Below are 26,497 nucleotides of genomic sequence, written 5' to 3'. Positions count from 1 at the left end.
AGCCTGCTTGGGATTCTCTTTCTCTCCCTCTCTCCCTCTCTCTCTCTGCCCCTCCTGCCTCTCATATAATAATAAGAAAACACAAGCAAACAAAAAACCTGTGCATTGGTTATTTTGGAAGGCAAAATGCCTCCTATTATCAGACCTAACACTTATTTTCAAAACAGCAAAGTTTATGTTTCACTGTGGGAAAGAAGTGTCCTAGAACAAAGAGAAGCCATGTGTACCATAGGAGAGACACTAGAATTGGGAGCAAACATGAATGGGGAATAACGAGGGAAAATAGAAATAGAACTAGGGACTGGGGGAATCCTACAGTTCTTAATCGTGAATTTACTGTTGGTTTTCTTTTCTTTCTTTTTTTTTTTTTCCATTCATGATCTGCTTTTCTACACTACAGTTAATCCCATAATATAAGATATTGCCCTATTCTAAAATGCAACCACCAAGGAAAAATGACACTTCATGCTTTATAATTTCTTTAGTGTGAATTGTAAATGATTTTTTAAAACCCTTTTCTGACGGAAAACAAATTATTCTATAACCTACTAAGTGGAGTTCAAACATTTCAATCACACAAAATACAGTGTTATATCATTTCAAGATTAGTACAAAAATATTGTTCACTTTCAACTAACTATGTTAAAAATGGAGAGATTTATTTGTTTGTTTTCATTTGTTAAACCATTTAAAAAATATCTTAATCATTTGAGAATGTCAAAATTATCAGAGGCCATATCTTCTACACCAGCTCACAGAAGATATAAACTTTGGTGAACTTCACATCTGTTTGGTAATGGGGTCTGGGAAGAAAAACAAGCAAATCTTATTATATTCAAGTTAAATTATGGTGGAGTTCTATCATAAGAGTTTGGCCTCTACCTTGATAACTTAGTTTGAAAGAGCTGTTTAGCCATTCTGTTCCTATATTCTTCATCTGTAAAATACAAATACTAGCATAAATGATGATGAACAATGGAACATTTTCCACTGATGCTCATAGTAAGATCTTCACTTACAGACTCTTCTCCTTACATTCTTGCTAAACTCAAATTGCCCAACCAGTGGTTACTAAACTGAATCTTGCTGTCTGTGCATCCTGTTCTAAGATTAACAAAATCTCAGTTTGCACACACCTTCTGAGATTTATTTTTAATTGAAGATTAATTGACATACAGTATTGTATCAGCTTCAGGTGTACAACATAGTGATTCAATATTTATATACATTATTATGTAACCACAATAAGTCTAGTTACTGTCACCATACAAAGTTGTTACAATATTATTGACTATATTCCCTTTGCTGCACATTACATCCCCATATCTTATTTATTTTATAACTGGAAGATTGTACCTCTTACTCCTCTTCATATATTTTGTCCACCTCACCACTACTGTCCCCTCTGGAAACCATCAGTTTGTTCTCTGTATCAATGAGTCTATTTCTATTTTGGTTGTTGTTATTTGTTTGTTTTGTTTCATAGATTTCACATACATGTAAGAACCTACAGTATTTGTCTTTCACTGTCTGACTTATTTCATCCATCCAGGGACTTATTACGTCCATCCATGTTGTTACAAATGACAAGATTTTATTCTTTCTTACTGCTGAATAGTATTCTATTGTTTATATAAACTACATCTTCTTTATGCATTCATCTATTGATGGACATTTAGATTGTTTTCATATCTTGCTCATCATAAATAATACTTTGATGAACAGGGATGCATATGTTTTTTCAAATTGTATTTTTTGTTTTCTTCAGATAAATACCTAGAGTTAGAATTGCTGGGTTGTATGGTAGCTCTATTTTTAATTTTTTGAGGAACATCCATACTGTTTTCCATAGTGTTACACCAATTTACATTCCCACCAACCAGTGTACAAGCATCCTCTTTTCTCTACATCCTTGCCAACACTTGTAATTTCTTGTCTTTTGGATACTAGGCACCTTGACAGGTATGAGGTTCTATTTCATTCTTCTCATTGTGGTTTTGATTTGCATTTCCCTGATGATTAGTAATATTGAGCATCTTTTCATATGTCTGTTGGCCATCTGTACTGTCTTCTTTGGAGAAAGATCTATTCAGGTCCTCTGCCCATTTTTAATGAGGTGTTTTTTTTTTTATTGAGTTGTCTGAGTTTTTTTAATATATTTGGGGTGTTAACCCCTTATAGGGCATGTCATTAGCAAATACCTTCTTACATTCAGTAGATTACCTTTTCCTTTTATTGATGGTTTCCTTTATTATGCAAAAGCTTTTTAGTTTGATATAGTCCCACTTGTTTATTTTTGCTTTTGTTGTCTTAGCTTGAAGACACAGATACAAAAAAAAAAAATATTGCCAACACGGACATCAAAGAGCTTACTTCCTGTTTTCTTCTAGTTTTATGGTTTCAGGTCTTCCATTTAAGTCTTCCATCCATACAATTTATTTTTAAATAAGAAAGTGTTCTAGTTTCATTCTCTTGTGTGTAGCTAAAATTCAGTTTCTTCAACACCATTTATTAAATAGACAGACTTTTCCCCAATACATATTCTTCCCTTCTTTGTCATAGATTAATTGACTATAGGAGTATAGACTTATTTCTGAGCTCTTTATTCTGTTTTACTGATCTCTGTGTCTGTTTTTGTACCAGGACCATACTATTTTGATTACTATAGCTTTGTAGTACAGTTTGAAATCTGGGAGATTGATAGTGCCAGCTTTGTTGTTGTTTTCCCTCAAGATTGCTCTGACTATTTGAGGTCTTTTGTAGTTCCATACAGATTTTAGGATTACTGTGTCTAGTTCTACAGAACAAATGCCATTGTTATATTGATAGAGATTGCATTGGATCTGTAAATTGCTTTGAGTAGAATAGACATTTTAACAATATGAATTCTTCTAATCCATGAGCACAGTTTATCTTTCCATTTGTTTGTGTCATCTTCAGTTTTTTTCATCAGTGTATTCCAGTTTCAGAATACAGATCTTTTATCTGCTTGGTTAAATTTATTCCTACATATTTTTTTGATATGATTGTAAATGGAATTGTTTTCTTATATTCTCATAGCTTATTATTAGTATATAGAAATACAACAGATTTCTGTATATTGATTTTGTATACTAAAACTTTTCTGAATTCATTTATTAGTTCTAAGTGAATAATTCTGAGAACAAAACTAAATCTTGACTGACCTTCCCAACTTATAAATCTGTATGCTAATTGTTCCTTCCCAATATCCATCTTGCAGTGTTCTCACATTGAAAAGTTTTTAATGAAGGCTTAAACTAATTGATTTTGATTTAGTTTTTCTCATCCCATAGATTTAATGCCTGGGAAATATTGATAAAGATAGGACATGCCAAGAAAACTATTTCTCCTTTATTATAGGCCTCTGTGGCTGGAAAGTGTGGTAAGTTCTTCACCTGTCTGGTATTTTACCATTTTGTGTCAGTGTGCTGCTCAAACCTTTATGTCATCACTATTATCATCTTTGGATGAGATTCCTCTACTTGTTTTTATCACTGCTAGGACCCTTTAAGGTGAGGCAAGAATGCAAGGATTTGATTAGGGGGAGCTCACTTGTATTTTTCATTCCTCACCACTGGAAGGCAATAGACAACTGTCAGTTGGAAAGCTGACAACAAGCTGGTGCACTATTTGCATAGGTGCCTATACCCCCAATTATTTGAACACTTCAAGGCATTTCACTTGGAGAATTCATAATTATAATAGCCATTTTGAAGAGATTTTGATGTAAAAATTTTGTTTATTTGAAAGGTGTCAAGACACAAAGGCTACAAATCTGGTAAGGAGGTTGCATCGCCATATCTATCTAAAAAGGGGATCATTTGAGAGAAAGGTTATTTTACTTAAATAATCTCTATTAACTCTTCTGTGAGAGCCAGTATGTGTGTATGTTCAGGTTTCAAAATGGGCTTTCTACCTGTAATCATTCTTTCTTGCAGAGGGATGATAATTAACTTGTAAGAATAATTTTTGTCTAAAATAAGCTTCTTCTTAATTTTCCTCTATGTGTGTATGTGCATATGTGTTCTTCTTCTGTTTTTTCCTTCTCTTTGGTTATTTTGCATATTAGTCATATTTTTTGTTATTATGGTTGCAATCTTAAGAATATATACATATCTGGATACATATTCAAATGTTTCATAAAGAAAGAAAATTATTGGGTTGCCTCGGTGGCTCAGTCAGTTAAGCGTCCTACTCTTGATTTTGGCTCAGGTCATGATCTCATGGTCTGTGAGTTTGAGCCCCACATCAGACTCACACTGACAGTGTGGAGCCTGCTTGGGATTCTCTCTCTCCCTGTCTCTGCCTTTCTCTGTCTCTCTCTCCCTCTCTCTCTCTCCCTCTCTCTACATTTCTGTCTGCCCTGTTTGCATGCTGTCTCTTTCAAAATGAATAAACTTTAAAAGAAAATAAAAGGAAAGCAAATTATTTTGCTGTTATTTTTTGCTTAAAAAATAGTCTATATTAAAAAAAATCTTCAACTGAGCATGTAATAGAGTGATAGCTTTGTTAGCTAGTGACTAGATCAGAAAAAGCTCTGTTGAAACGAGTATTTCTAAACAAGATCTAAGGAGTAGTTGCACTTTAGTTTATGTATACTTATGAATTATATTAATAATGTGTACTGTATCTGATCAATTTTTGAATCTTTAAACAAATTAGCATTATTAGGTATATTGATGCAAATATCCATCTCCTTCTACATTTTATGTAAAATTAACATCAACCACTTTTAACATTAGCCACTATTCTAGTATATGCAATACTAAAATTAAAACTTATTTAATTTTAATAAATTTTCTACATTGACTTCTGAGGGTCAAATGAGCTTTCATTAATTTTCACAAATATATATGATTTTGAATATAAAAAATTGTAATCAAATAACTTGTGAAAATGGATGTCTTTTTAAAAGGTTAATCTCATGAATAAATTCTTAAAACATTACTGGTAGGGGCACCACACCTGGGTGGCTTAGTCAGTTAAGTGTCTAACTCTTGATTTCAGCTCAGGTCATGATCTCATGGTTCACAAGTTTGAGCTCCTCATTGGGCTGTGCACTGATAACATGGAGCCTGTTTTGATTATCTCTCTTCTCTGTTTGGCCCTCTCCTGCTTGTGCTCATAAGCTCGCTCTCTTTCTCTCTCTGTCTCAAAATAAATGAATACACATTTTTAAAATATTATATATAATAAGAGCCAACTGTTTATTTCAATTATAATTTTCATATTTTTAAGTAATTTTAATACCTTACACTAATATTAGATTGAGTATATGAACATTTTCAAATTAAGAAAAAATTATAAACCTCAGTGTCTAAACTTTTTATTTACCCTATTCTTATACATTGTAGAATGTGCAAATGCCTTTTGATAATGCTATATATATATGTGTTTATTTTCCTTATTTACTTTAACATTTGTGAAGTTGATATAAAATATACACTTACAAAAATAAAGAATTATGGAGTTTGTGATTTTCTATCTTCCAGTTTTCTCTGTCTCTGAAGGGAAGAAACAAGAATTGATAACTTTGGTTAAAGGTGTTAATAAAAAAGTGTTTGGGACTATGCTTAGCATAATAATTACAGGAAGACATGAATATATACAAGATAATAGATATGGTTTGTATATTTTTCAAAGATGACATTACAGTTAATTGATATAGGAATTGTAATATAAATATGCATTGGCTTAATATGTTGATAAAATCATTTATAATGTAACCTAAAAGTATGATTTATGAAGGTATGATTAATATACCTTAATATAAAACCATGAATGTGTTAAAATTTTGATTTATTTGACTCAATATTAATCTCTTTATTCATAAGGAAAAGTTTATAATTTTTTTTAATGTAAAATACTATATATAAGAAGGGCTAGAATTTCTTTCTTTCTGTGAAACAAAATTATTCCTTGCCAGAAAATAATCTGTTATTCTTTTTAAAGTTATGTTCCTTATAATCATTGTTCCCAATATTTTCCAATAACTATTTATTCTAGTCATTTTTTCTTGAATATTACTTTCCTACTTTTCAAGATCAAATTCAAAAGAGTATGAAAGGTAGTAGAATATGTCACCTCAAAATATGACTGTAGGAGTTCAGGACATGCCACCCCACAATATGCCACTTTGGTATATTATTTTCAGTTGTAGCTCTCTGAAAACAACAAATGCAGGGAGAATCTTTCTTTGAATTCCTCTTATCTGCCTAAAGATAGATCCTCCAAAAGGAACTGAATTGTCATAATCCCCTTCCCTGGAGTTTGTCAACCAGGGAAGATTGACTGCTATCACAGGAGAGGAGACTAGAAGTCAACACCACCCTCAGACAAATACTGTTACAAACTATCATATCTTCTATCTATTTCTCTAAGGGCCCATTCAATTTTCCTAAAAACCATATCTTCTCTTCTAAGAGGCCTATATCCATCCGCTTTCCTTTCTCTGTTAAGATAGTAAATACTATCCTAAATTTTAAAGGTATATTTTTGAATTATTCCTTTTTCCTGGCTATCTCCTAATATATACATGTACTATACATGTTATTAAACTTCTGTTGTTTTTCTCCTGTTAATCTTTTTTTTTTTTTTAATAAGAGTCTCAGCTAAGAGCTCAGACAAGGTAGAGGAAAAATTAGTTTCCTTCCCTATAATAGATACAACTATTAAGATGTCCTTTATGTATAAAACTCTTTGTGGGTTTCCTGGAATAGTCACCAGGTAATAAGAAGATTTGCTTCTTTGCCTTTTAAAAAGAAGAACAATATAAATAGTTAAGTTTGATTGTTCTTTTCCAAATTTTAAGTAATTTCTAACTAAATAAGGAATGAAAAACCTAACAGACTATGAGAAACATGTAGTCTTCATAATTTTATTATGTGAAAGTAAAATATAGTAATACAAATATGTTTAAATAATTGTATACCTCTCAGTATAAAATAAGCATACTCAAATTCAAGTATACAATCTGGTACAAAAACTGTCTTTAAGTTAATTTTTGTTTCTAAATATTAGTAATATCTCAAGTGCAATTAGTGGCAATTGTTTATTATGTTTTATTATTACATCAGAGGCCCTAGAGATGGTCAATATCTGCCCAGTTTATATCTGATGATTTCCTGGGTAATCACTGACTAAATCATTATGTGTTAATTGTGTGTTATTCTTCTACAGAGCATTCCTATTTTTCCATGCTTTTATTGCTGGCTAACAAAATAATAGAAACAAACAGATTAAAATCTTAAATCAGCATAGATAGGGCAATTTCACTTAAAATTTTTGAAAATATTTCTAGCATTTGTTCTATCATCCAAACTTAACCCTGGCAAAATTGTAAAGATGAGACCTAAGTAAGAACCAATCCATAAAGATCATTTGAACATTAGCAAATGCATTTTTAAACAACTGTCTTAATCCAGTGGATTTGCTTTCTTGATCAGGACTAGGAAAGATAAGTAGGATATTAAGGGGACATCTCACGGTCTATTAATGATCCTTTCTTATGTTGCTTAGCAATGATGAGGGAGCATAAGGCAACCAATGCCCCACAAACACCCCACCTCGGGGTGGGATATGTGTGATACTCCTCAGGTACTCCTGGCTGCATCAGAACAAAGGAAAAGGAAAAACAAATGGTTTAATGATAAGAGAGATCAGTCATGAAGGACATTAATCTCCATTAGTTTACATATGTCTTAGTAAATTATGAGAAAAAGGCAATCTTATCAATAGCCTGATCTCCAGAAACCTATAGACTCAGTTTCCTGGAGCCCCAGCATCACCCTTCCCTCCACAGTAATGTGGGGAACAAAGGCAAGAAGGAAATGACAGGTAAAATTAAATTTCTTTTTAACCTGCAGCCCATTGACAAATACTTGAGGCAAATACAGAGCCTAGTTCTCCAGGAACCCCCTACTGTCCTATTGTTAAACCTTACTAAAGGAAAAACAACCTTAGCTTGACAATAGCTAGGCCTCTGGTATTTTAGGAGTCTTCTTTAGCACATGAAAGTCCTTCTGGAGGCCTCTCTTTTCCCTTTGCCTCCCCCAACGTCATAGTATACAATCAGTCACTCCTCACAACCCCAGTGCTGTTCTTTCTGCTCACGGGTCCTGTCCCTGAGATGAGATTTTGGAGTGGTGGTGGTAGGGGGTGGTGGTCCAGAGTCAACTGACAAGAACTCTTGAAGACGTCTTTGGTGAAAAGGTGATTTTATTAAATCACGGGAACAGGATTTGTGGGCAGAAAGGGCTGCACTGGGATTGTGAAAAGTGACTGATTATATACTGTGGAGTTGGGGGAGGTAAAGGCAAAAGTCATGGCTCCAGAAGGACTTTGGTGTGCTAAAGAGGACTCAAAGATACCTGAGACCTGGCTGTTGTCAAGTTAAAGCTGTTTTCCCTCTAGTAAGGCATTAACATAGACCAGTTGGGAGTTCTGGAGAAATGTTATACTCTATATTTGCCTCAAGTATTTGCCAATGGGCTGCAGTTATAAAGAAATTCAATTTTACTTGCCATCTCCTTCTTGCTTTTTTTCCCCACATCACTATGGAGGGGAAGGTGATATTAGGGCTCCATGAAACGGAGTCCATAGGTTTCTAGAAATTAGGCTTTTGATAAGATTGTTTTTTTCTCATAATTTACTAAGATTGTATAAACTGATGGAGTCTCATGTCCTGCATGACTGTGATCTCTATCACTTAACCATTTGTTTCCTTTCCTTTCCTTTGTTCTTGAGAAACCAGGAGTGCCTGAAGAATATTACACATATCCCTATTTTTGGGAGTGGGGGGGTCAGGCAATGTGCTAGCTTTTACTTGACCCTTAGCTTGCCTTATGGTCCTTCATCACCTGTGCTTTAATAAAATCACCTTTTTTGAACCAAATATGTCTTAATTCTTTCTTGGCCATCAGCTCTGAACGCCCATCACTCCAAAACCCCACCAGCAGAGTATTCCCATATCTTATTCTGCTCAGAGTCTTAAATGCTTCTTTGTAACTACTAACTACTAACTCCAGAGATGATGGCCACCATCATAGAAAATCAAAATACCAAATTTTAGCTATCCTTCAAGAATCTTAGCATCTGAATGTTTCTCCTTATCCCTTATTACTAAATGCAAATTAAGAAGCCAATGGATGAAATTAAGTTCCCATTTTCCTGTTCCTATGTCTTGTCTCATGATTAACATACCTTGTTTTCCCCATATTTTTCAAGAATCTGAGCAGTGAACAATTCTCAGAACAATACTAAACTTTGAGCGGCCCTTTTTAATCAGCCTTATAAAATCTTTCAGCTACTTACTTCCTGCAGATACTCATTTTTAGCTTTTCCCCATATTTCAGCATTCTTAAATACTTGAGTTAATGACTTTAGTTGTTTCTTTTTCTTCTTTCCTTGTAATACTTACCTTACAGAATTGTTGTTAATGTAAAATATGTATGTAAATTATTTAGCACAGAACAGGCTTTACAGATGACCTGCTAAAAATGGTAGTAATACTGTTGATGCCAATAATTAAACAACATCCATAGCTGGATTTCATTGGATGATGATGATGATGATACCAATGAAGTCTAGGAAAAGTAAACAGTAAATAATTAGGTAGCAACTCAGAGCAAGGAAGCAAATAATTAGGTAGCAACAATGGAACAGTGAACTTTATAAGTGTAGACCAAACCCAAAAAGAGGGCAACATTGCCAACAGCAAACTGAAACGTAAAACAGCAGATTACTTTGGAGATTTTAAATTAATATTTTCATTAGTAATATCGCACAGTGTTGTGGATTTCAGGTCATCGTTTCTTTACTGATGTTCCTCCCAAATTACCTGCAGACATTTTTGAGGAGAGTGAATTTTATTGGTTTCTTGTTTCTGTGCCAGCCCTCTAGAAACAAATGAGATTTTTTCCTGCCATACAAGCCTCTGACATTAGGATAGAAATACTAACGAAGCAATTTATGTCCTCATTGTAACAGGCTAAGTCTAAAAATTTGTAGAGTCTTTATACCAAGTTTTGTAGTGTTAAGTAATGGACTTACACATTTTTGAGAAAATGTTTAGATTCACAGAGTGGATTTATTTTTAAAGTGCTTAAGGAAACTTAGTATGTGAAACTCCAAACCACCGAAAGGCCAATCTTGCCTTGAGGGCACAGACCCATTAGCACTTGTTCAGGGTCCCATTCTTTTCCCAGGAGAAGATCAAACTTGGCAAATAAGAAATCAGTGGTCATTAATTCTTTGCATTTGTAAGAGAAGTTGCTTCTGAGCTTTATTCTTAACTCAATCCACCTGAGATCTAGATTTCTTAAGTGAATTGACCTTTAGTCTGGTAGCCAGAGTCTTTATAGAACTGTATAGTAGTTCAAGGTTTAGAGAGGTTGGATCTGTTCTTAGTGGAGTTATCTCCTGACTTCAAGAGGTAAATGCGGGTTAAAATTTACTAGGGCAAGCAGTTTCTAAGGGATACCTTTTGTAATGTGATTGTCTGAAGATTTACTGGGAAATGTTACCCGTGTCTCTCTGTATTATAAATTATTTTAACCACATATGTAAGTGGATTCAGTTAATTCAGATTATTAATATTATTCAGATAAAGTGATTGCAAAGTAAACACTAAGGTTTTTTGTTTAAGTACTTAATTTTGTTCAGGTTTTATGGTGCTAACAACTTTTGTTAGCTTCTCTGTTACATGACCAAAATATAGTTACCTCCTTTCCTGTAAATGCATACTATTTCTTAATTGAAAGGGTGAGGTTTTTTTTTTCCACCATCTTTGAATATAGGCTGACTTTTGTAGGTTGCTAGACCAATAGATACAACAGAAATGACAGTATAGCTAAGTCATAAGAAGTTTCACAGCTTTTGCCTGGACCTCTTGGAATGCTTTTTCTTAGAAAACTTGTACTGGGAGACATCAGACAGCATGGTAAAAATTGGAATAACTCAGGCCATTTTGGAGGAAGAGATACCATTGAAAGGAACAGCTTTGAATCCAAATGACAGCCCCGCCTTAGTTTAAAGCTAGGTTCTCTTTTCTACTTATTATGGATCTTTGATAAGAAATACAATTGCTGAGAAGTTTGTTTTGCTTGCTGTTTACTATGAGCATTGTGAGACCTTTCCTGATTGTAACCCACTGTAAAATGGGCTGTAAAACTTCCTAAATGTAGTCTGATATGTAATGGAATAAGTGATTGTATACAAACTAACCGGCATTTCTCGCTTCTGTAAACCTGCTTGCTTAGCACATTCCTCACCTACCCCCTTCCCCCTTTCTTCCTCTCGCCACAAGTAAAAACCTCCCCTGTGCTATTTGTCTCTGTCTATAAAAACGCTATACCAACCCTATTCGTGGCCTCTTGCGTCACCGGCGACGAGTGCGCAGAGGACCAGGTTCGAACCTGCAATAAACCACCCTTGCCGCTTGGCTTTGACTTACGACTCTGGTGGTCTTTTGTGGGAGGTTTTAGAACTTTGGGCATTACATTTGGAGGTCCCACCGAGATCTCCCCCGAGCCCACCAGACTTCTGGTCAACGGGTCGTATTTGATTCCGATCGGTAAGTAAGCCGGCTCTAACGTTCTTCCTTTTCTCTCTGATCTGTGTTTCTTCTCTGGAGAACCGGTTCTGTCTGGAAGCTGGTGTGACCCTGGCGGACGCGCTATAGGGCACCCGGCCGGGGTCAGTTGGAGACGTCCACTGACATCTGGGGACCTTCTTGGTCCATCTGGGGACCTTCTTGGTCCATCTGGGGGCCTTCTTGGCCCATCTGGGGACCTTCTTGGTCCATCTGGGGGCCTTCTTGGCCCATCTGGGGACCTTCTTGGTCCATCTGGGGACCTTCTTGGTCCATCTGGGGGCCTTCTTGGCCCATCTGGGGACCTTCTTGGTCCATCTGGGGACCTTCTTGGTCCATCTGGGGGCCTTCTTGGCCCATCTGGGGACCTTCTTGGTCCATCTGGGGGCCTTCTTGGCCCATCTGGGGACCTTCTTGGTCCATCTGGGGGCCTTCTTGGTCCATCTGGGGGCCTTCTTGGCCCATCTGGGGGCCTTCTTGGCCCATCTGGGGACCTTCTTGGTCCATCTGGGGACCTTCCTGGTCCATCGGGGGGCCTTTTTGGCCCATCAGGATTCTTTTCTGTGGGCTGCTTATGCCCAACGCGCCTGCGAACTAAATACTTTCATTTTCTCTATGAACTTCCAGAGTGCTAAGAAATATCTCTAGGCGTCTAAAAGAAAAAACCATCTAGGCATGCCAATTGTTACCCGTATTTTGATGTGATGTGTGTCTGTGTGTCTGTCTGTTAAATCGACTGGAATGATTGTTGGGAGTCAGGGGCACGCGCCTGACCTACCCTATGTGTAGTCCCACGGCATAAGCTACGGGATTCGAGTGGGCTCTAACCCGATTTCCGCGGTGATCCTCATACGGCTTAAGGCGGTCAAAATTTATTTTGATCCAAGCAGGGGGTTTATACCTGCCCGCCCATGCTAAGAGGCACCTAAGTTCCCGCGAGGGACGCGGACGGGCGAGTACGCGAGTGCTTCTATGTCAGTCTAAATGTATTGTCACCCCTGGGCCCTTGTAATAACCGCCGTCCTAGCCATAACCCTTTCTGTTGGGCTGGCCGAGACGGCCCCAAAAAGTTGAAACCACTGTCAGAGATTCTTGTTGGCTCTTGTTTTTCTTTCGTGCGTCGGATGTTTTATTGAAATTAAGTGTTTTTTCGGCTGATCAGAATTAATTATTCCATCCTTTGTTCCTCTTTCCTCCTTCCTCAGCTGCCTGCGGCTTTCCCTCCCGCCCCTCCCCCCGGGGCCCAGCCAGGTCGCCAGGGGTCTCACCCTCGGAGGTCGCCTGTGCGAACTCCATCGCTGATTTCAGCCGCTTCAGGGCCCCCTCCGTGCCGCCCCCTTCTCTTCTCCTCTTCCTCAGAATCATAACATGGGCCAAACGCAGAGCACCCCTCTCTCCCTCCTTCTAGCCAACTTCAGGGACGTAAAAGCTAGAGGACACAACTTAAGCCTAGTGGGGGCAAAGTCCAAGGGCCGCCGGACATACCCGTAGGCGGGCCCCACATGAGCCAGGACTCCGCCTTCCTGACTCCACCGTAGCTTTACCCTTACGGGAAAAAGGGCCTCCCGATGAGACGGGGAACCCCCGACTTCAATACTGGCCCTTCTCTACCAGTGACCTATATAACTGGAAAACCCAGAATGCCCGATTTTCTGACAACCCTAAAGATTTAATAAGTCTCTTAGGCAGCGTTATGTTTACCCACCAACCCACCTCAGCAGCTCCTCCAAATCCTGTTCACCACTGAGGAGCGAGAAAGAATTCAATTGGAAGCAAGAAAGCTGGTTCCTGGAGATGACGGCCAACCCACTGCTAACCTTGATCTCATTAATGCAGCTTTTCCCTTGACCCGACCCCCACAGGATGGCTGGGACTACAACACGGCAGAAGGTAGGGGACGGCTACGCGTTTATCGCCAGACTCTAATGGCGGGTCTCCGGGCTGCTGCACGCAAGCCCACTAATTTGGCAAAAGTGTATTCAGTGATACAAGGTAAGACAGAGAGCCCTGCCGCTTATTTAGAAAGATTAATGGAAACCTTTAGACAGTATACCCCCATGAACCCCGAGGCCCCCGAAAATCAAGCTGCTGTTGTAATGGCCTTTGTAAATCAGGCAGCCACTGATATTAAAAAAAAAACTCCAGAAACTAGAGGACCTGGAGGGAAAACAGATTCAGGACTTAGTCCACATTGCCCAGCGTGTCTTTAATAATAGAGAGACTCCAGAGGACAGGCAACTTAAAGCCACGTCATGATCAAAAACCGTGGCAGCCAAAAACCACACCCGCCCTCTTCACTCAAGATGCAGAATAGGGGGGACGGGGTTCGGATCCCCTCCCCGAACCTAGGGTAACGCTACAAGTGGAGGGGAACCCAGTTCAATTTCTAGCTGACACAGGAGCACAACATTCGGGCTTGATCAGGCCCCATGGAAAAATTTCTAAAAAATCTTCCTGGGTCCAAGGGGCTACCGGAATAAAAAAAATATCCCTAGACCACCCAGAGGACTGTGGATCTAGGAAATGAAAAGGTCACCCATTCCTTCCTAGTCATCCCTGACAGCCCATGCCCCTTATTAGGAAGAGACTTACTCACTAAAATGGAGGCCCAAATTCATTTTACGCCAGGGGGCCCCCAAGTGACTGGCCCTCACAACCAGCCCATTACCACACTTACTCTAAGATTAGAAGATGAATATCGACTCCACCAGGGGCCACCCTCACAAAGTCAAAACATAGAGCCCTGGCTCCAACAGTTTCCAGGGGCATGGGCTAAAACCGGGGGTATGGGGTTGGCTAAACATCGCCCAGCTCTATTCATAGAGCTGAAACCGGGGGCAGATCCAGTTCGGGTCCGACAATACCCGATGTCAATGGAGGCCAGAAATGGCATCACGCCACATATCCGTCGCCTCCTAGACTTAGGCATCTTGCGTCCCTGCCATTCAGCCTGGAACACCCCCCTGCTGCCTGTACGAAAACCTAACAGTGCGGACTATCGTCCGGTACAAGATCTGAGAGAAGTTAACCGCCGAGTCATGGACATACACCCAACAGTACCCAACCCCTATACCCTCCTAAGTGCCCTCAGCCCAGAAAGACAATGGTATACTGTCCTTGATTTAAAAGATGCTTTTTTCAGCCTGCCTCTGGCCCCCAAAAGTCAAGAGCTCTTCGCCTTCGAGTGGTCCGATCCTGAGAGAGGCATAAATGGGCAACTGACCTGGACCCGGCTCCCCCAAGGATTTAAAAACTCACCCACCTTGTTCGATGAGGCACTTCACGAGGATCTGGGTGAGTACCGGAATCAAAACCCCAAAGTGACTCTCTTGCAGTACGTTGACGATCTTTTAATCGCCGCTGAGACTGCCGAAGCTTGCTTGCAAGACACCAAAAATCTCCTCCGGACACTTGGTGCCCTGGGGTACCGGGCTTCAGCAAAGAAAGCCCAAATTTGCAGATCCGAGGTAACCTACTTGGGGTAAAGAAGACCTAAACTGGATCCAAAAATTACCTTTAACTCAGTGCCTTAACGGATGGTGGAGAGCAGCAGACTGTAGCATAATCAACCCAGAAGAAATGGGAAATAAAGTCTTATCCAAGATGCACCGAGCCACTCATATGGGCACAAGAAAAATGCAAGAGTTAATAAGACATGCTAGGATCACCATTAAAGATTCCAGGACAAAAATTGAGCAGATAGTTACTAGCTGTAAAGCTTGTCAATTAACTAACGCCACCAACCACGGGAAAAACCCTGGCTCCAGAACCCGCGGAACCAGGCCGGGAACCTATTGGGAAGTAGACTTCACCGAGGTAAAGCCTGAAAAATATGGATATAAATATTTGTTAGTGTTTATAGATACCTTTTCAGGATGGACAGAGGCCTTCCCCACCAAGCATGAGACTGCGCAGGTAGTAGCAAAGAAAATGTTAGAAGACATCATGCCCAGGTACGGATTCCCTACCCTAATAGGATCAGACAACGGACCAGCATTCATTTCAAAGGTAATACAAAGGATAGCACAGTTTATTGGGGCTGATTGGAAACTACATTGTGCATAGAGACCCCAAAGCTCAGGACAGGTAGAAAAAATAAATAAAACTCTAAAAGAGACCTTAACTAAATTGACCATGGAGACTGGCGCTAATTGGGTAGTCTTACTCCCCTACGCTCTGTTCAGGGTGCAGAACTCCCCTTACAAACTGGGATTAACCCCCTTTAAAATCATGTATGGAGTGCCCCCCCCCCCATAATTCCCAACCTACAGTCTAATGTGTTAACTGAATTTAATGATCATAAACTTCTTATTTCCCTGAGGGAACTCCAGCACACCCACCAGGAAGTTTGGCCCAGATTGAGAGCCATTTATAAAAACGGGCCCCCTCCTGAGCCGCATCACTACCGACCCGGAGATTGGGTATACGTGCAGGGAACACAAGCAAGAGACCCTCCAACCACGGTGGAAGGGACCCTATATTGTGATCCTAACCACACCCACTGCTCTCAAAGTCGATAGGATTGCTACCTGGATCCATTACACCCACGCCCGACCAACTGATCCCTTTGCGGTTCGAGAAGACTTCGTGCCGGAAGCCAACACCGCCTGGACGGTTGACCAGAGTAAGACCCATCCTTTAAAATTGACTCTGCGTCGAAAACCTGACCCCGAAAACCAGCTGAGACCAAAGGCCTGGGTGTCCCATACCAAGACTGTTGCAGCAGCTCTGGACCCACAATAATCGGAGGAACACTCATTAGCGTGCTCCTGTTCACCTCCTACGGACTCATAAGTATTGCAGGCAACCCCCACATACCCTATACTTTAACTTGGGAGGTTTCTAATTTAAAAACCCAGAAAGTCTATAATACTATCCTGCTCTCCGCTTTACTCGGGCCTCTGGCCATTTTACTTCTCGCTCTCACGTTAGGCCTCTGCATCATAAACAAAATTATTAATTTTATCCAAGACAGGTTCAATGCTGTACAATTAATGGTCTTACGAACTCAGTACCAACCGCTCGAGACATTACAAATAAAAAACTGAAGATCCAAGATTGGCTCTTTAGGCACAAGGAAAAGGGGGGAATGAAAGGAACAGCTTTGAATCCAAATGACAGCCCCGCCTTAGTTTAAAGCTAGGTTCTCTTTTCTACTTATTATGGATCTTTGATAAGAAATACAATTGCTGAGAAGTTTGTTTTGCTTGCTGTTTACTATGAGCATTGTGAGACCTTTCCTGATTGTAACCCACTGTAAAATGGGCTGTAAAACTTCCTAAATGTAGTCTGATATGTAATGGAATAAGTGATTGTATACAAACTAACCGGCATTTCTCGCTTCTGTAAACCTGCTTGCTTAGCACATTCCTCACCTACCCCCTTCCCCCTTTCTTCCTCTCGCCACAAGTAAAAACCTCCCCTGTGCTATTTGTCTCTGTCTATAAAAACGCTATACCAACCCTATTCGTGGCCTCTTGCGTCACCGGCGACGAGTGCGCAGAGGACCAGGTTCGAACCTGCAATAAACCACCCTTGCCGCTTGGCTTTGACTTACGACTCTGGTGGTCTTTTGTGGGAGGTTTTAGAACTTTGGGCATTACACCATGTGTAGGGAGAGAGAAGCAAAGAGACATCAAGACACTAGACATAAGAGTTTAAAAATCCTGTTCTAAGTGGATCCTGCAGTCTCAGCCACAATAGAAACCCAACCCCTGAGCCACAAAATTATGAACAAAATGAAATAGTTATATTAAGTGACTAAATATTGGGCTGATTTTAACAAGATTGATAGCTATAAGAGAATTGGGTAGTAGATCTAATTCCATAACAAAACCTAAAACAGGTTTCATTGCTTTGAGATTGTCAGTCAGAAGTTGGTAGAGCTTTGAGGAGACTTCTGGTGATTATTCTGAAGATGAGTGAGGAAATGTTATTGGAAGTGGGAGAAAGGGGATTTTACAATGTAGTAGAATAGATTTTGGCAACACTGTCACCTGTAATAAAGTGGAAAATAGCAAGGGTAAATAATAAACCTTTGTTCTGGCATGGAAAATTTCCAGGTAGTATCTAGAAAGTTTCAATAGTCTCTTCTACATGCCTGTTTATAAAATAGAGAACAGAGATCAGCTAAAGAAGGAACCATTCAGTTTTTGAGAAGAATTTTAATTTTTAAAGTATATTTATTTATTTTGAGAGTGAGAGTGTGTGTGAGCGTGTGGGCTAAGGGGCAGAGAGATTGGAGATGAGAGAATCCCAAGCAGGCTCCATGCTGCCAGTGCAGAGCCAGACCTGGGACTTGATTGATCCCACAAACTGGAAGATCATGACTTGAGCTGAAATCAAGAGTTGGACACTTAACTGACTGACCCACACAGATGCCCCAGTTTTTGAGCAAAAATTTTTAAAAATATGCAGAGGACCCAGGACTTGCTGGTTTCAGAAAATTTTCATCTCCATTACTTCTTTGCTAGAGATTATCAAGGTAAAAAGAGAAAGAATCTAATTTAGTATGGAACAAACAGTAGGCTTTGGGGTCACTTTTATGAAAGAATGGCTTCAGTATCCTGTGTTGATACCTCTGGAAGATTTAAGGATACCTCTAGAAGATTTAAGGCCATCCCTGTTAAGACTTCGTAGAATCTTACAAGATCTTCTCAGACCCTCTCTGCCACAAAAGCATGCCTCTAAGAATCTTAAGGGCATGCCACACTGACCCTTTTAACCAGATAAAAACACTTGTAAGAATCTTAAGGGAAATATTGCATACCAACTTGACTTTTGAGCCAAATCAGAACAGAACTTGTCTTGAAATGTGGATATGAATTCCATATAATGGAGTGGATTAAAATCTGATACACTACAGGCTCACAAAGTCTTAAACACATTATATCAGCTTCAACAAAAAGGAACAGAGATAATATAAAATACAAATAAGTCTTTGAGCCCTTAAACTTGTTTATACAGGAAACATACTGAGAAGCTTATTTCATTATGATCATGGTCTGTTTCCTATGGAAAAGAAGGAGAGAACCAAGAACTCAGAATGTGGAACAAAGAGACATAGAATAATCATCAAGAAATTGGAGACATGGGCTAGGCTGGTGTGGGTGTGAAAGATGAAATATCTTAAAGGATAAAATATTCTCTTTATCAAGGGGAGACAGAAGGAGGCTGATGCACACAAGAGACACCAATTAAGTAAGTGAGAAGGCCATCTCAGAAGTGGATCATCCAGCCCTAGTCATGCCAGGCAAGCGGAGCCCTCTCAATATCTGATGCATAAAATGATAAGCAATGTTGTTTTAACACATTTAAGTTTTTGGAATAATTTATTATATATTGATAAATAAATAGGTAATTGGAGCTTGCCTTTCTTTACTATATTTAGTATAATTAGTATAATTATGAATTAACCTCCCTTGAATCAGTAGAATATGAGACTTAAATCAGAGCTGCAGTACTCAATGCCCCTCAGGGCTTCACAGCATAAGCAAAGTTAGTTACTATATACGTGCTCAACAAAGTAGTGTTAAATGAATGAGCTCCTTGAACTTCTGCTTTGACAAGACATTCTCAGCATATTTATTGGCTTTTAACTGTTATCATCCTGAAGATAGACACTTTGGTAAGTCATTTGGAATTCAGTGCTTACTACAGTACAGGCACAGTGTTAATATTATCCTCACAATAACACTTGTTGACATTATTGTTGAAAGTTAGGTTCCTTGGGATAGGTTAGCAAGAAGGATGTTTATAAGAGACTGCTCTTGAGATCAATATCTCCGAAAGGAAAAAGATTGAAACAGGAGTGAAGAGAGGGAGGTGACTTGTCATATACTTTAACCAGCAGTGTTGGTTTACACCATGGAGAGCACTGGAATTGACTTCTTCTAGTCAAATCAATACATCCTTTCAGAGACTACGTAATTGTTTATTATAGTTTTTTATAAATTGCAAATTAATTTAACAAGACCAACCTGCATAAACCTTACCAGCAAAGTTGAAAAATTCTCACAGAAAAAAATTACAAAACAGTCCTGAAGTATGCAAGTGAAAAGAATAATTGAATACCAAGATTTATGATTTTATAATAACTTCTGTATAATGTTTTCCAATTTAAAAAATTAATAAATTGCTTGTGATCTGGAAAGCTGCAGTTTATTTGTAATACATTTTAAATTTCTATCACTTCTAGTCACTTGTCTCTATGTGTTTTTATAATAGAGAAAACAGTATGTAGTTCTGAGTTACCTGGAAATCTCAGGATTGCGGTAATTAATAATTGTGCTAATATTCTTAATCCTAATTTTTAATCATCTATCAATACATAAAAATTCAGCCCAAGTATTTTCAGTCTTTTACCTTTATTCAGAGAGCCTTTTTAAAAATAGGAATATTTTCAACACAATTTTTTTTGAAAAAGCTATTTTTTTAATATTTATTTTTAAAGTATTGCCAAATTTGGATGTGGCAATTAGGCCACCTCAGTAGAATTCAGTTTCACTGTATAATATAAATGTATCTAATCAAAAAATAGGAATGAGGGGTGCCTGGGTGGCTTAGTCGGTTGAGTGTCCGACTTCTGCTCAGGTCATGATTTCACAGTTTGTGAGTTCAAGCCCCACATCAGGCTCTGTGCTGACAGCTCAGAGCCTGGAGCCTGCTTCGGATTCTGCTTCTCCCTCTCTCTCTGCTCCTCCCCTGCTCACACACTGTCTCTCTCTCAAAAATAAATAAAGATTAAAAAAATAAAAATAAATAGGAACGATATGAAAATATTTTTCTCAAAATGTATTGCAAGGAACAGTTGTAGAATTTCAGAATTAAAATTTGTACCATATGGAAACTCCCATCAATCATTCAATTTGTTTCCTCCATAACTTTTTGTAGCAATAAATTTCAGTGTATTTCTATAACATGGTCTTGTTTACAAGCTTTCTTTTCTTTCCTTTCCTTTTCTTTTGTTTTTAAACTTTTTTCTATGTTTATTTATTTTGAAAGAGAGAGACAGCACGAGCAGGGGAGGAGCAGAGAGAGAGGGAGACAGAGAACCTGAAGTGGGCTCCAGGCTCTGAGCTGTCAGCACAGAGCCTGATGCCGGCTGGAACTCATGAGCCGTGAGATCATGACCTGAGCTAAAGTCGGAAGCCCAACAGACTGAGCTACCCAGGTGCCCCACAAGCTTTATTTTCAATAATTAAAAGTTTCTAAAACTAAAACAGATGACTTCTTTTTATTTCTTGTTCATTGACATCTTTGAAGATTTCCAGCCAGTTTTGAAACAAATGTGATCAAATGTAGAGGACTCACTTATGAAAGGTTCAATAGAATTACAGTCTACTGAAGTTGATTTACAAAATACCCTTTAGCAATTTCAAAACTTTCTAAAATTTAATTGATGTCTGGCAAAGTGAAAATGCATATTGCTGCACTAAAGAAATGATGATGATGATGGTGATGATGATGATTGAGCAACTTCATCACAAAAAAATTATGTATTTCAGTGATTTCTGTATGTATACTTTGACAATTACAGATTTTGTTTCAGTTGCAAAAATATCACTGCTCATTTGGATGCAATTATGAATTATTTATTCACATGACCAATTTCAACCACATTGGCTGAATAGAATTTGCAATTTAGAAAAAAAATTGTTCTTATCAAAATTCTATGAGTCACTGAAATTTGTTAGTGTTAATATTATTACTGATAGTATTACTACATAATACAATTAATTTTACTCAATGGACAACTTTTTAACTGAATTTACAAAATTTCAAAATCATGTACAGTGAACTTCCAAAAGCTTTACTTTTATTTGATTTATTGGATAAAACATTAAATTATTACTTGAATAATCTTCCATGTTTTTCTACTTGATACATCTATTAGTATAAATCTGGCACCATTTAAGTGTTTGTGAATGGCTTCTCTTGTAACTGATGCTATAGCAATAATTGAGATTTTTTTTGTTTTTACTTAAAAAAAAAACTTAGGAGTCAAAAAAAACAAAATTAATTTGGAAGAAAAATTATTTACTAAGAAGTCATAAGTTAGAGTGATATGAAAATGCATATTCTGCAACTACATATGGTAAAATATCATTTTGCTTCTTTTCAGGTTTTGTGCAACCTTTATATTTATTATAATTTTGCTGAGAAATAGAAATTTAGTTCTTAATTTTTATTTGATTTCATCCTAACTTTTTTGAACCACTGGCACCTAAAATCCAAATTAAAAAAAAAATGGCATTAAACATAAAATAAGCAGTTGCAGATTTATACCACTCATGGAATTGATTAAACTGCTTTTACAAAATCATTCATATTTTTCTCTGCTTGTTCTATGGTGGTACTGTTCACTTCATCTCTCACATATATTGCACATATGTCTGATGTATAATTTCCCACATTTCCTACTGACTGCACTAACAGGTAGCTTGGCAACTTCCTGCGTCTCACAAGCATAGGCCATGACAGAGTTGGCTGGCACAGGTGGTTTACAAGGACATCGTGGTTGAATAATTTTCCTACTACTACACAAGGCTGGAATGAGTTAGTTGCTTCTAGATTATCTTATCCCTTAGCACTATATTTTTTATCAGCAAGTGCCCTCAGGAAAAGAATGATGAGTTATCTTTGCTCATTTTTCAAATTTAATCACATGTTAAATTGATAACTCTTACTGAGCATATATCATATACACTAGTAGATGATGCCAGGTAATGAGAGGAATCACTAAAGATCTACTAAACCAATTCTGATTTATTTTATCTAATTCTTATTACTACTTTATTTTTAAAAATGAAAAATTGGGGATAATTCCTAAGATGGACAAGTGCTCTTCCAGGAATACAGCCATAAACTAGGACTTTAGAAGGCAAACAGAAAAGCCCATCAGACTATTTATAAGAATCCTGAAGTGTCTTCAATTATTTATAAAGCTATAATATTGAAGAGAAGAGATTAAGTCAGTATATGTTCTCAGAAATAGAACAAAAGGGGAAGGGCCAGGAGCTGAGTTCAGGTTTTGGTTAAAGGAATGAAATGTGTTTTAACAGTTGGAGCTATCCATACATAAAGTTTAATATGTTGAAAGTTAACATTTTATATTTGTAAAAATATTCAGGTAGAGGGTAGATGAACATCTACTCTTAATATTGTAGAGGAGATTCCTAATTTGGGTAGGAGTTTGGAAATGGTGCCCTCTATACAATCTACAGGTTTTTATGACTTACAATGAACAGTAATGTGCATTGGTGTCCCACTACAATGCAATTTACTTTACAGTAGATTCAGTAAAAGTTACTCAACTATGCCTTCATGCTAAAAAGCAATGAGGCAATCAAATGAACCTATTGTAATTTGTCTGGTTATGGAATTACCTTATAGCATAGAAAACCAAGGACAGAAAAAGGGCATGAGGCCCAAAGCAGGAAGTGGCAGAATTAGAGAGAGGTACTGGCAGTTGAATCATTATGAAATTGTAGAGTACATTTTTTTTTACTATAAAACACAATTCAAATTTTATAACTATTCAGTGTCAGCACCCACAAGTACATGCCAGATACTAGGTCCTGAATGAAGAAAGTTATATATATATATTTTTTTTTCTATGCTCTTCTAGGCTTTCTGCCATGTGGTGCTCTTTGATTTTCAGACAAAGCATATGAAAATGTATAGGTGTGCGTGTGGGGTTTTTCTCGTTGTTGGTTTTTTGTTTTTTCTGTTTTTTTTAACTTTCCTCAAAATGGATACAAGAAAAGATATAAAGTTTTGTTATTTTAATGTTAGATTTCTACACACAATATTCCTTGACTAAGACAATCTTTTTTAAAAAATCTGGACATTTTGACTGATTCTAAAATATATTAAAGATTCAAATTGATAAGTTCTATAGGTATTTGTTTTCATATATTTATGTTCTTGTATATATCAATGGTTATATACTGAATGTGTCCTCACAAAATTCATTTGTTGAAATACTACCCCCAAATGTGGTATTAGGAGGTATAATGACTATGGGAGGTGATTAGTTCCTGTGGATGGTGCCCTTAAGTGCCCTTCCAAAAGAGACCCCAGGGAGTTTTCAAGAACCTTCTTAAATGAAGGACACATCCAGAACTTGGAAGTCTGTGAACCAAGAAGCAGGTCCTCAACAGGCACCAAATTTGCTGGCTCCTTGATCTTGGACTTTCAGACTCTAGAACTATGAGAAATTTCTGTTGTTTCTAAGCTATGCAGTTTGATAATTTCTTATAGTAGCCCTAATGGTCTGAATCACTAACATTTTATCTATACCATGTTTATGGTATAGAAATCATGTTTTCCTCCAAAAAATTTTTCTTCTTCCCCTCCTAAATCATCATGCAGCATATGATATTAGAAATCTTTATAGATAGATGATACATAGATAGATAGAGACACACAGAGAGAGAGATGATAGATGATAACTGAAATGTTTCTGGAAGAGTTGTAGATTTTAGTTTTGTTGACTGTATGTTTATTAAGCTCATGAAAATGACATTTGCATATATAAAAAACAATCATCCTTATGTAAGCAAACATTAAATGATAGTTATTTAGAAGATGAATATATTTAAAATAATGGATTAAATCACAACTTCTTTCTTAAGTCATTTCTATAGTGTTGTCAGCCTATTGATATACATAAGCCAGTTTCAAATAGTAGCACTGACATGTGAGGGATAAATGAACAAACATTTTTAAATGGCCAATTTCTAGACTTAAAAAAATCACTTTAAAGACAGCATACAGAAGTGAAAGATAAAACTTTTAAAGGAAAATATATTTTCTTCAACTTAAGAAAAATTAAAGAAATCACCTGCTAACTGCAGACTTTTCCTAGAACCCCTTTTTTCTACTATTCTAGGCATTCCACATTACAAATTGAGTCTGAACTATACCTCTTAATTAGTCTTGAAAAATAACATATATAACTAATCTCATAATAGCATATTGGTTACATGAGTATAATTATTATAAATAGATATCTTCACACTGATGCTTATATTTGAGAAGAATAGATGATTGTGGCTAGGTATTTAATGATGAGTTCTTAATAAATGATATAGAAGTGCCTCTCTGGTTACCCTCTACATTTTATTCTTGAAAGATAAAAAGTTAAAATTTCAAGGCTCTATTTTCATACATTATAAACTTTTCACATTATAGAAAATTGTACCCATTAGCAAAATATCTTAACAGCCTGATCATGTGAAATGAAGTAATTCTTACACCTTTGTTCATATTCCGGTAGAAGAAACTTTCTTTACCTTCTCTGCAGCTAATTCTACAATCTGTACAATGAATTCTGTCCTCTTCCTTTATGTGAAGGACAACACATCTGCCTTTCTTCCTTTTCCTATCATTTCTTCTTCCCCTTCATCACATAAACCTGCTTATTTTTTTTTTCTTAAAAGCGTCTGTTCTTATAATTTAACTTCCTTTAAGATAACCATGTTTACTTCCTTCTTAATTCAGAATCTTCTGATAAGAGTACTTTATATCCAGTATTCCTGTCCTCTTTACTGCCTTCCATTCTCTTCTCTCAACTTCCTGCAATCTGATTTTTATTCTGTCAGCTTCACTGACAAAGCTCTTACTAAAGTGACTGGCATCCTCTTCTTGTTCAAATTAATGGAAATGATAATTCTCTCTGTATATCTTATTTTCTTCTCCAAAACTTATCTTCAATTCACTCTTTAAATTTGGGGGTTAGTTCCTTTATTTCTTCAAACTTTTTTCTTTATTTCCCTAAAAACTCTCCCTGGATGATCTCATGTACCTGACTGTCAATTTGCCCAAAATTTACATTTATAGCAAATGTTGAAACAAGATCTGTCCTAATCCCTTTTTTTTTTACTTCATCTGAATTTCAATAAATTGAATTAAAAGAGAGATAAAATGTTTTCCTTTTAATAACAAAATATTGGAAGATATCTCTTTAAACAAATATATAGAATATGTTTTCTTGTTCTTTCTTGTTATTATAAGATTCAGGAAAATAAGCATGGAAATACATAGAAACTTGAAATTGCAACTACTCTAAACATAATTTGAAGCACATGGAAAGCATTGCTCCAACTTCCTTTCCATTGCTTGACCTTCCTCTCCAACATCCAAATATGCCCAAAGACTTTCAAAGATGGGGATCTTTCTTGGACAACACATACTCTAAATTATATAACTAAACAGCTTTCTCCTGGTATATTTAATCTATCAATTTTTAATATTTTTAAACAATTTTAAAAAGTGCCAAGCAAAATAAATCTAATTATTTGTATGAAATCTTCAAATAGTTGAAAACAGAAAAGATGCTCCTTTCTCATCTCAAGGTTGGTTGTTCATCTCTTAATGGTTCAATTCAATCAATAATTTTTTCCATGGCACAATTTTTGGTAAGCCACCAAATTTGTGGTGATTTATTACATTAGCATTAGAAAACAAATACAGTCTTCAAGCGCTGGATCATATTGAACTTCTTTTGTTGTCTACATAGCAATGATTTTTAATAATTGACCTCCTTTTATTTTCTTGTCCCATCTCATAATCTTGTCTAAAATGGGCATTAAGTTTTCCAATCAGGGTTTTGTGTAATACAGTTTATTCCCCTGGTGAAAATTGGTACATTTGGTCATCTTCAGTTTTTGTTGTCACTTTTTCATGACCTGACAATCCTTATAAGACTCACAACAATAATTTGACAATTTTATAAACCTAGTTATGTACGTTGAGATCTAATTTGTTGAGACAAATAAATGTACTTTGATTTAGATTATTCATTTTATAATCAATATACTTACATTGGTATCCACAAACCGATACAGCTTCAAGTTGTTGCTGTTGCTGTTGTTGGTTTTC

At 37.0% G+C, this 26,497-nt stretch overlaps 1 long non-coding RNA gene across 1 annotated transcript; it reads right to left on the bottom strand.

The window, feature by feature from the left end:
- Positions 1-670: 670 nt before the first annotated feature.
- LOC132682778 (uncharacterized) lies at positions 671-26,497 on the bottom strand. The gene is made up of 4 exons (XR_009611858.2): positions 26,440-26,497; positions 9,440-9,605; positions 5,472-5,525; positions 671-803 (listed from the first exon to the last, which is right to left on the bottom strand). It is a non-coding gene; the product is annotated as an uncharacterized LOC132682778 (long non-coding RNA).

Source organism: Panthera onca, chromosome C2 (genome assembly GCF_046562875.1).
Source record: "Panthera onca isolate mPanOnc1 chromosome C2, mPanOnc1 haplotype 2, whole genome shotgun sequence".
Taxonomy (NCBI): domain Eukaryota; kingdom Metazoa; phylum Chordata; class Mammalia; order Carnivora; family Felidae; genus Panthera; species Panthera onca.
This window is presented reverse-complemented; position numbering and strand designations above follow the sequence as displayed.